We start from the raw sequence: 11,454 nt of genomic DNA, 5'->3' as shown, positions 1-11,454 counted from the left end.
GTGCATCACTTGCTTTGTGTATTATTATTATTATTATCATATTATTATTATTATAATTTTATTTCAATTATTAAACTGTTTTTTATCTCAACCCACGAGTTTTTCTCACTTGTGCTCTTCCAATTCTCTCCCCCATCCCACCGGGTGGGGGGCAGTGAGCGAGCGGCTGCGGGGTGCTCAGTTGCCGACTGAGGTTAAACCATGACATGGTCCTTCAGATGTTTTCTAGATAACAGGAGCCGTCACTGCGAGGGGTTTCATAGGTATGCATGAACAAAATTAAAGATTTATAGTTTAGCCAAAGTCAGAAATCTCATTGAGGTTACTGAATCAGACCTTGCTCCTTTATTCACACAAGATAATCCCCACGTAACTCATGCAACTTTTTGCCCAAATGGGGTAAGAAGGATTTAGCCAGTGAAACACCGCTGGACGTACACAGCTTCACCTTTCTTACGAACCGTGCACGAACGGTAACCTAAGGGACGTCCAGAGCAGTAGCTTTACGTCTTTGGAAAGGAGAACTAGTAGATCACTCCAAGCTAGGAAAAATCTATATGGACTAAGGATGCAAATGTCTAGAGGGAAACAGGGCTGACAAAAGCCATTTTTATCATTTCCAGCTTAGAACAACACTGCAAGGGATTTTTTTTTTTTCCAAAGTTGCCTATTTTGTCCTTCCACCTGCACGAAAGGCAGAGTAGAGAGGGAGGAGAAGGGACAGCACAGATTAAAACACGAGCTTGGGCTGGCAGTGAAATATCACACTCAAATGCCTGAATAACCCACAGTGAAGAGAAGATTAGACAAATGAACAATAAAACTGACTGTCCCATCTTGTCCTCAATGGATGGGAAAGTAATGAAAATCTCATGAAAGATAAATGGTAAAGTTAGTTTAAAAAGGATTTAATGAAAGTAAAAGAGGATGAGTGTTCATTCCAGGCTGCTGATTTATATTTTCTATATTCTAGTCTTCATAACCAAGTTCTGTCTCGTTAGCCATTAGAAGTTTAATACAGGGTTACACGTTCAGTCAAAATCCAAGCAGCTTTTAATACTTTGAAGGGGCACGATGCTGCATTTTGAAACATTAGCAAGGGTGTCCTTGGCTGGATCCTTGCATATTAGAAGTGATCTTCAAACCCAAGTTTTTCTTGGGGGATGGGGAATAATTCAAACCATCTCTCCCTTTTTTCCTTCCATTGAACTTGGAATAATGTAAAATTATACCAAACTTGCAACAAAAGGAAAAAAGGTTTACAAAGAATTAGCTACAAAATGAGTGGCTCTTGTGAAGATGAAACATGCTCCAAAATTAGCTGAGGTTTGTTTTTTGTTTTTTAATTCTGTATTCTTTGTCTTTCAGCTGCTCGCAGATTCTAGAAAGAATGAGCTAATTTTTCCCACTTTTTCCTCTCGATATTTTTCCACAGTATAAATAATACATAACAACAACAATATTGGTTTTATTTGGAAAAAGTGGAATCTGTCTTGGTGTCAGAGCCAGGCTGGAGGCAGCCACAATGTGGATGAGGGTTATGCACCGTGACGAAACCCTCATGTTAAACAGTGAGGACCACGAACCAGCAAACCCATCCTTGGCTAGATGTGCTGGAGGAACATCAATAAGGGGACGCATAGGGATGCATGACCTTTTAGATGGGCAAAAACAAGCAAAAGTCCTTTATAAAACAAGAGGCACAATACCAGGCTGCCCACACCGCCTTGCCAGTGACTCAGCACCGAAACTGAGCCTCTCCTAGACCCGACCAGATAGCGCAGTCTCCTGTGACTCATCCCCAAAACAACAGCAAGGCTGCCGAAACGCGAGCGGGGCGTTGTGACAAAGGTACTACGCACCAGTGTTCAGGGTGAGACCAACCCACCCGCTTTCTATAGGAAAGGGCAGCAATTTTAGGTTGCCACTGCTGACCTGGGCTGAATACAGACCTGGGAGCAAGCAAGTCTTCATCTCTGCAGGGCATGGGCAGGATGGGGCTGTTGCAATGGCCAGCCAGGGGCTAATTAGCTAATATTAATAAGCTAATAAGTAACAGTAATTAGCCAATTAGCTAATAAGTAATTTAGAGCACTGGAGCCCCTGTCAGCTCCCTGGCTGCAGCGAGAGGGTATGGATCCAGATCTCTGTAGACTGACAGCAATGTCCTTGATCTTTCTAGCTGTACAAATAAGTAAACAAATAAGTAACACACACGTATTTTCCTTCAGAATCGAATGGGAATTTTCCACACACTGTCAAGGAGCAACCCTCTACTCAAGGTTTCCTCCCATCCATGTCCCCAGGACTCCTCCGTAATATAGGATCCTGCTCCAGCCTCTGATCACGTCTCTGAATCTCCTCCGCCAGGCTCTGCTGCCATAAAGCAGCTGCTAGTGCTAAGTGACTTTCTGCACCAGCGGTCTTCTCATGAGCAACACTGATTTTTCTTTCCTTAGCAACTGAAGATGCAGGGTCTGACTTCAGTCAATTGATTTTGATGGGGATCGCATCCACTTGCACGGGGAGGAATTGGATGCGCTGCGTCTCAGTCCCTGAATGAACAATTGTACTAACAGCAAGGACGCAAAGGCAACAGATTTCAGGCTGTCGCAGGTAGCAGTAACAGTCAATCACCTCCATGAAATGACTGTGTTACAGTAAATCCTCCCGCTCCGTGGAGTGAAACCATCCTGTTCCCGGCCTCTTCGGAGTCAAAGAAGCAACTCATTTCTTGATGAAACTCAGCTGGCCTTTAGCTTCCCATGGGAACACGTTGCACGGTAACTTTGTAATCCGTGATCAAAATGAAGGAACGCAACCTTGGCAAAGCGAGTGCTTTTAGATGTGAATCCCCCCGGTGCCTGCTCGCTGTTCTGGACTCTTACTCTGATGCATTAGTATTTATAAACCACAAACTGCTTTTGCTGGGTGTATATTTCTGTAGTGGCTTGACCTCTCAGCCAAGACCTCAGTCCCGTTGCAAAGCAGCGGCAGAGGAGCTCCCAGAAAACAGCCCCACCATCGTGTCCCATGCAGTGAAGGTGACCCCTGTCCTGCCATAGTCATGCCACGCTGTGAAGGGGTTGTCTGGGCACAGCCACATCCCAGCTGATCAACAGATGTACAGAACTTGGCCATGGGTGTCCTGCTGCCCTGTGATGGGTTTCTGGACACTTTTAACCCTAAAAACACAGTGGGTGCAACCAGGAGGCTTTCACACGTCACGAGCAGGGCAGCCAGTTGGGCGTCCTCTCCTCCATCCCCTACCAGCGCTGCGGGTTTTCCTCCCTGGTGCAGGAGGAGCAAATATATTACCCACCACGGCAAATGCCGGACAAATAAACACAGGCGCTTTTCAGGCCCTGATGAGTAGGGCACATCTCTCCCCAGAGGATAATCTCCCAGAAATCGACACATAACATTGAAAGACGAATGAGAGCCTCTCAAATTTAATGGCCTCCATGAATTACACTGCCTTTCATCTACATGGACTGTCACTCTTTCCATTAAAGAGTCACTGTCATCAGGAATCCATTTTAAGATTTATAGACGTGGAGATTTATAGACTTACTGTTCTTATCTGCTTTTTTTTCCCATGCGTCCCCATGGGCCCCCAAAAGGTGGGAGTCTATCCAAAACCTCCGCCCTGCATCTGAAAATATAAACTCGTGATGGGATGGCAGGCTTTTGAATTGGATGCCAACAAAAGTAATAATGCTGATAAGGATAGCAAGGATGATAACGTAGGTGGGGAGAGGGGGGAATGACGACAAGGACAAGAAAGGATAAAAGATGAGCAGGAGAAAATAAGAAAGGGATAATCCAGGTTTTAATTTATTTTTCACAAATTCTCACTCTATAAACTCCATAATTTCTTCAAAGAAAGAAAATAATCAGGTTACTTTCCCTCTTTTGTCATTTTTTACTTAAGAGAAAAAAAACCCTGCATCCTTGAAGTGAATATATTCAGATCCAACTTTTTCATCCAAGAAGGCCACTTTACAATGCTCACAATAAAGAATATACTCAGGTGGGAGTATACTGACATTACAAAGTCTTTCAAACAGCTAGAGGAATTTTAGTATAAATGAGCCTCAAGCTACCTGCTTTGCATATTTTTATCTGATTCTAGTGCAGTTGCACAGTTTGTTCTGATAGTAATTGAATAACCATATGTGGATTAATACCTCCAGCACAAAAGAATTTGAATATGTTTGTGCTGCCTGAAACTAGTCTGTTTGCATGTGCAACTCGATACTGGGTAAAATTGCAAATACTTACGTGACTTAGAAATCAAAGTACTGTTCAAAAGCTTCTAACTCATTCCGAGCCTGGTTTTGGGATGTGTGTGTAAGAAACAGATCTACTCATCCTCACTCCATTATTCTACATATTACACTGACAGCAGGTAGCGTTAGAGGCAATTCTAAAAAAGTAGCATTGGACAAAATTCCTTCGGTAACCTTTAAAATCTCTTTTCCTGCTAAGTATTGCTTGGTATTTTTGTACATCCTTGTCTGTAAGGAGAACTTTTTCTGAGTTTTGTTGCTGTGTTAAAGAAAGTTGCTATATTTGGTGAGCTACCGAAGAAAATGCCTTGGTACAAACGGCTATGGTGTAAGTCAATGGAAGCCTGCAGGCAAGACAATATATCCATGTATATTAAAAATAAGGCTCTCTTCCCAAATGCAAATTTGCTTAAAGAACAGTGAACTGTGGGGACTGAATGTGTAATGCATTCTAATTAGCTTCCTCTTAATCATAGCTATTACCATGGGCTATCGTCATATTGGAAGCTGTGTCTGTGCTGATCCTTTACAACATGCACATGTGACGGCTGTCAAAGTAATTATCGGCACAAATTTCACTTTCTATTTGTATTTTGTAGCTCCAGACAGAGAGAAACTTTAGCGGTGGATTAATTTTGCTGTGCTCTTGGGGAAAGGCAGAACAGTACCAGGACTCATTTTAAATCGGTCCTACTCAAGCTCTTCAGCAGATAGGGTTACGACCCATGAATTCAAGAGCTGGCTTCCTGCGCTCTTATGTATTACGCAGGAAGGAAACCACGAAGCCAAAGCTGTTAGAGTTTCCTCCTTAAACAAATAGTTTCCTAAATAAGTGTCCTGGGCTCATTACCTTTAATAATCCCTTGGTTGAATGTCATTAATATGCATGTATTTTTCTCCCAACAGCATTGTTCTCTTGCAAAAAAGTTTCTATACCGGGTCTTTTTTGCACAGCACCTTTTGCAGGGCACAACAGCTATTTGAGAAATAAAATTCAACAGGGCAGAACTGTAAATGATGGGAGTTTAGTGTGCTTACACCTCTCTTGTCCCATCTTTAAGGTGACACTGAACAAAAGTCATCTCACGGAGCAACAGCATTGCGGACAACTTGCAAAGAAGCAGGCTGCTCAGATACAACCAAATTCTTCCTCTCTGGGAAGTGCATTACTGTATTTTGAACACCAAGGGGATGTTTGTGTTGTTCCATGGGCTAAGGACTAAGAAAATGGGAAAACAGTGTAGAGCTTGCTCACCCTTCCTCCTCCTGCATCAGGAGCAGGGCTGTCTGTGGGGGCCTCCTCCTCTACCTGGAGGCAGAGGTTTGAAAGTGCGTGAACTGGCAGTTAGGGCATCTTCCCAAACCCATGGATCTTGCAGATCCAGGAGGAAAGGAGACGTTTTACCTGGAAGCACAGAAGTTGTCTGTAGCTGCTCCAAAGCTCTTTTTCCAGGACAACCAGCTCCTGCACGACCTGCGGGAATACGAGGAGCTCCTCCCTGGCCGCCCCGTTGTGCCGGTACGGCAGTCGGACACTGTCAGTGTTCACCACTGGACAGTTCCCACTTGGATCCGCAGCAGAAGGTCCCCATCTCCCTTGCTCCAAACGCCCCAAATCTCTGGGCAGGGCCAGTCATGCCGGTGACCCGGGGGAGAGGGAGGCACAGGGGAGGCAGCAGGTTCCGTGCCTGCGTGAGAGCTTGCAGAAGAAAGCGTGTGTGATCAGTTATTAAATACATCTGCAAACAAAGCAGATGATTGAAAATGCCATTTCGCAGCCTCCTGGCAGCAGTCGCCATGCTGACGGGGAGCAACGCGGCATCAGACAGCGGCAGAGCCCAAACCTCATTTTTTACACACACATCCCCCCTACTTTAGGTAGTGATTTAGAGATCAGAGGAAGGACTTGACAGTTTAATATTTAAACAATTTGTTTCATGTTTAGACCATCATGCTAATGATCTGTGTGTCACAACAATAATCAAGCGGGGTGGAAATTCACTTGCAATTAGTCACTTCTCCTGACACAGCCTACAGCATACCAGGCCCATGGCTTCTAATTTTAGTCAAACGCTTGCTTTAAAATCTAATTTACATTCTGTTTTCCCCCAAAAATCCACAAATACTTGTGTTCCCCATGGCTCTGTATATAAAGTCTCCCGATTGACAGGAGATGAGTCTGTGACAGCCCCCGATGCAGAGCTTGTCCCTTCCCTCCTCCCCGGCCATTCACCCTTGCAGCTTCTCATTCCCCTGCCACGATGCCCGCACGGCTGCAATCCTCTCCCTCCTGACCCAAGAGAATAACATTTCCTTTCTGGGTGCCACACTGAGCAAGACACCCGCCCGTACCCCTTACGGCTTCTGTCCACCCACCATAGAGTGTTCTACAAACGCTGAAGGACGACACTGTTATTCCAAAAATCTGGGTACCCATCAGGGAAAACAGAGGCAAAGCCATAAAATTATATATCCAGGCTGTGTTTTGAACTATTCAAGTGGTGAGAAAATAGCCTGACTGGTCCTGCTGCTGCTCCACAGCCCTTACTCAAAACCAGATTTAAACCTCTTGCACGAAAATACCCTCCTCTTGCCTCTTTATTCTCCCACTTTAATAACCTGCATTGTGCTGGTACTAATCCCAGCCAGAGACATGTTGTGCTGGAGACTGTGCTTACAAAGCCAAGACCAGTGCCTTAAAGAGCTTTAAACCTCACTTTAATTTTGGTGCAAATTATGTAAAAGTGTTCGCAGCACTGTTCAACAAGCTGGGGAATTTCTTCAGGAATTTGTATTATGTTGAAGAACGGTGTTGGACTATTTTTCTTTCTTTAAATAAAAGCAAAACAATAACCTCGCTGCCAACAACAGCTTTTACCAACAGTAACCTGCATCATTTTTACAACAGCAGAGAGTTTTTGACTGATTGTCCTGTGCGTATCAAATCTCAGCTCTGCTGTGGTGGAGACCTGAGTAACAATATCCACAGCAACACGCCGCCTGCACCTCTTCAACATCTTTATTAATGATGTACAGCCGAGCCCCTGCTGCTCGCTGGCGCTTACCAGCAGATTTATGACTAACTTCCAGGGCCTTTCCCGCTACTCTTAATTTATTATAACAACAGTGTTCATACGTGAGCGTTTCATGTTAGGGAGACAGCAGCGCGTCCGGTAGCATTACAGCAGGTGAAGCCTATTAAAGTCCTACCAGTTTAGGCAGCCAAAGTCTCAGGCAAGCGAGTCTCTCCCAGCTAACGAGCTGCGAAGTTGCTTTTTTAGCTCTTGTAAAGTGGAAGTTGCTTTTTTAGCCTTTGCAAAGTGTTTATCACGGTTGTAAAAGAGTAGTTTGCATCTGGCCGCTGACTCTTGCAAGGTGTCCCCAGGAGGGTGGCTGCAAAACTGCTGAAGTCTGAGCTAAACCCTTTCGTCTCCCACCAAGTCACTGCAATTCACCTCACGGAGGGTAATCTCTTTTTCCCTTTTTCCAGTGTGATTTGATTGTATCTAAACCTCCCCAAATTCCCACCTCAGTGCCTGCTTCCTCTTAAATTTACCTGCTTTTTCTTGATATGTTTTTTACTCTTTCCCCAAACTGTATTAAAGGGCTGGTGGGCTCCAAGAGGGATGTTCCCAGGGGACCGCGGACCTTCCCCACACCAGAAATGATGCAAAACCTCTAAGATTGAACAGCAAAGTCTGGCCTCTGCAGCTGTCAGAGCCTCTGCACAGCCTGACCCTACTACAGACCTTAAAGAGATAAAATGGAGCAGTTTCCTTCTGTCTTGGCATCCCCGCCTGACGTGCCACCTTGGACACGGAGCTGCACGAGCCTCGGGGACCTCCCGCAGAAGAGATTCCCACCGCTCTCCGGGAGGGCTGGAGGGAGCAAGCTACCCTCTGGGGCCAGCCCTGGGGAAGCAAAAGCCCTTGCAGCTGGTAAGGGTTGGCAGCCTTGCTCTTCACCGTCAGGGCACCCGAAGCAGGGGTTTGCAATCAGCTAGCACGACTTGAAGGTAATTTCCTCTGCCAGATGAGACTTCTGGACCGATTCCCTCAACCAGCGTGGCCAGAGATGCTACCTGCCTCCCCTACTCTCGTTATACCCCATATTATCTTACTCCAGCCAAAGTATATACGTGAGACCATCTCACCCCTGCCTTGTCCTGCCTGAGTTAGTCTCAGGCAGTCCCTGGCCCCACTCCGACTTACCCCGGGCGTGCAGGACAGCAGCGATAGAAAACCAGCCAGGGAAGCTCGCTCACGGGCAAGGCAACAATAGCAAAGGCCCTTCATCGTTTATCTGTAATTACATTTTCCAGCTGTATTCAGAATGAAAAAGTCATACACATTTTAATATGGTCTAATAACAATCACTCTATGAATCTAAACTATTTAATAGGAAATGATCCTTTCCAGTAATTTTTTTAGCCATTCTAATAGAATTTCTTTATTAGTAATTTTTTATTAAATTTGACAAGGTTATAACAAAAGGCTATAGAAAAGTATTCAGCTTTATTATAGTCTATAGTGCTTTTCCATAAGGGTTAATATGGACTCACTACTCCTAATAATTAAATGGCAATACTTCTGCTGAGACTATTCAAACCTTATAGTTCTGCCCTTTCAAGAACAGTCCTTCGTTTTACATTTATGTTCTACTCCACTCTTCTTCTGTGGTTTTCCCCATCGATGAGCTACATTTGCAGAAATTTAGGGACATCTTCTCTTTCCTCCCCAAGTACTACTGGATACGCTATAGTAAAATACAAAATAAAATCTCCTGATCAAGACAATTCTGAAGCTGTCAACATATTTTGTTCCCTAACGATATATCCAAATAATCTCAAAAGTATTGTAGTCTTCTCTTGGAGTTGATAAGCCATTTAATGTATTATTCTGGTGACAGACAAGCTGGCATTTGCTACAAGCATTTTTATGATTCAGTAGTTTTCAGAGAGACTAGAAAACTAAGCAGCAGATTTACACTATAACAAAATAAAAGCAGAGATCTCATCTGCCTGATGAATGACTAAAGAGCTTTCATCTGCGGATTTTCAGCTAGTTTGCCTGAAGGTGGAGAGCTTATTGTTTAGGACGTGGTAACATACCCTCAGGCTATAATCAAATGCCATGTGTTGAAGACTGTACACATGCAGGGGGTAGAGAGAGTGTTAACTCTGGGGCAGTCTCCATCTACGCAAGACATGTAAGTGCAATAAATTTGAAAGAAAAAGAAGACTCGAGGAAAAAAGAAACACTATATGCATGTATATGGGCTAACAAGCACGTAGGCACCAGCAGTCCCTGCTCTGCTCAGCCAGTTGGCGCCTTGGTAAGGGTGCCATAGCAGATGTGGGTTTTTTCAGCAAGAAATAAATGCAGGGACAACGGCATCTGAAAGGCCATTACAGACATAAAATTTGGCATCAACAGGCAGGCAGATATAGTATTCCTGGCTGCCTTATTCCTTAGCAAACAGATATTAGATAATGCCTCCCTCTCTGCCAAGCAATGAGTCAGTTGTTGAGACAAGGGGATTGCTCTGGCCTCTTGACTTCCATTCTCCACATCTCACCAGCGATCACACCAGCTGTCTTCCAGCAAAGGCCAGCTCCAGGGGCCAACTTTGGTAGCAAACGCTTAAGCCGTGTTTGACATGGGAGGGCTAGCAAGTCAGGTTTCACCCCTGCATTTGAAAAGCACACAACCTCTAATAGCACGGGTGCCTGGCTCTCAGCACCAAGGGCCACATTCAGCCCACCTGCCACTGAGGGTTAACCAGGATGTTTTGAGCCAAAATGCCATAGGTGATGTGAGAGTGATGGAAAATTCGTACCGTCCCAACATCTTATTCTGCCTCTCCATCACCTCTAATCTTTCATCCCCCTCTGCTAGGACTTCATCCGTACCCTATCAAAAAGCCCACAAAAGTCAGTTCCTCTCCCCAAAAAGCAAATGGCCATGAGGACAAGCGGCACTGTCAGACCTGGACTACAAAGTCTTCCGAAGCCAGTGGGAATACTGGACAAAACCAGTGCTTGCATTTTCTATGCATGGACATTTTGGTGCTTTCCATGACTTTTAAACCACAAGTAATGCCAGCTTCAAGATTTGTCCTATATTTGATCCTTGCTCACAGTCTTCCACTTGCTTAGCCGTGAACATGATTTTAACAAAGCCATTTCAACCTCTTAGTTAATTTGTTTCCGAGGCCTTTCTCTTTCAGAGTGTGTAATTAAACTAAAAGAGCCTGGAAAAGCCCCTTACAGTAAATAATTTACAAGTTCCTCCCTCCCTGGGGACATTTTTTAATTATAACTCCACTGGTCAGATCTTACTGAATACTCTGAGATAGCATTCCCTGCTGAGATCCTGAAATATAATTAACTTATTCCTTTGGTAATGGTATTTTTCCTTAGCCTATCCATTTCTTATGCAGGGCAGGCAGATTTGTTTATAAACAAAGTAGAGATTGATAGACACTTCGTCGTGAGAATAGCAATAATGGCATTCACTGCAACAGACGGGGGCACGTCCATTTGAGGAAAGATGATACTGTTTTGAAGCCATTTTTATAAATCCTACCCTGACAATCCAGCATGGAGATACACAAGAGAGCAACCAGACAGCCCCGATTCCTCTCCTTCTTGGCAGCCTGCCTTGCTCCCCAAGTGCCATTCTATGCATAGCAAACGTAAATAATTCTAACGCACCTACCAACCCCCTAACCTTTGTGCTTCGGAAACACTGCTGTATACTATCAAACTGACAGTGATTTCATGTTATGTGGCAAAAAGAAAAACCATGAGCGACAGCAGCAAGGTTGGGGTTGTCAAATGAAAGCTGTCACATTTATTTAGCTCTGTGATTCTCAAGACAACATACATAAATATCATTTTACTATCCCCACCAGCCAAACGTTAAGAGCTATCTGCATCAGCCAGGGTCCTGCAGCTCCCCCAGCCTGGCCGATGAGCCTGTGATGATCTCTTCCTGACCCAGGAGAGCCTGGCAAGAAACAAAGCGCCAGCTCCTCTTGTTCCCAATGATACAGTACATTAAACAGTTTCCTCATCCTTTCCCACTGCAGCTGTAGCCAAAAGGGTGGTTTGGAGTGAAAGCGGGAGAGAATGGCTCCATGATGTATTGAAATGTGATCT

Source organism: Aptenodytes patagonicus, chromosome 10 (genome assembly GCF_965638725.1).
Source record: "Aptenodytes patagonicus chromosome 10, bAptPat1.pri.cur, whole genome shotgun sequence".
Taxonomy (NCBI): domain Eukaryota; kingdom Metazoa; phylum Chordata; class Aves; order Sphenisciformes; family Spheniscidae; genus Aptenodytes; species Aptenodytes patagonicus.
This window is presented reverse-complemented; position numbering follows the sequence as displayed.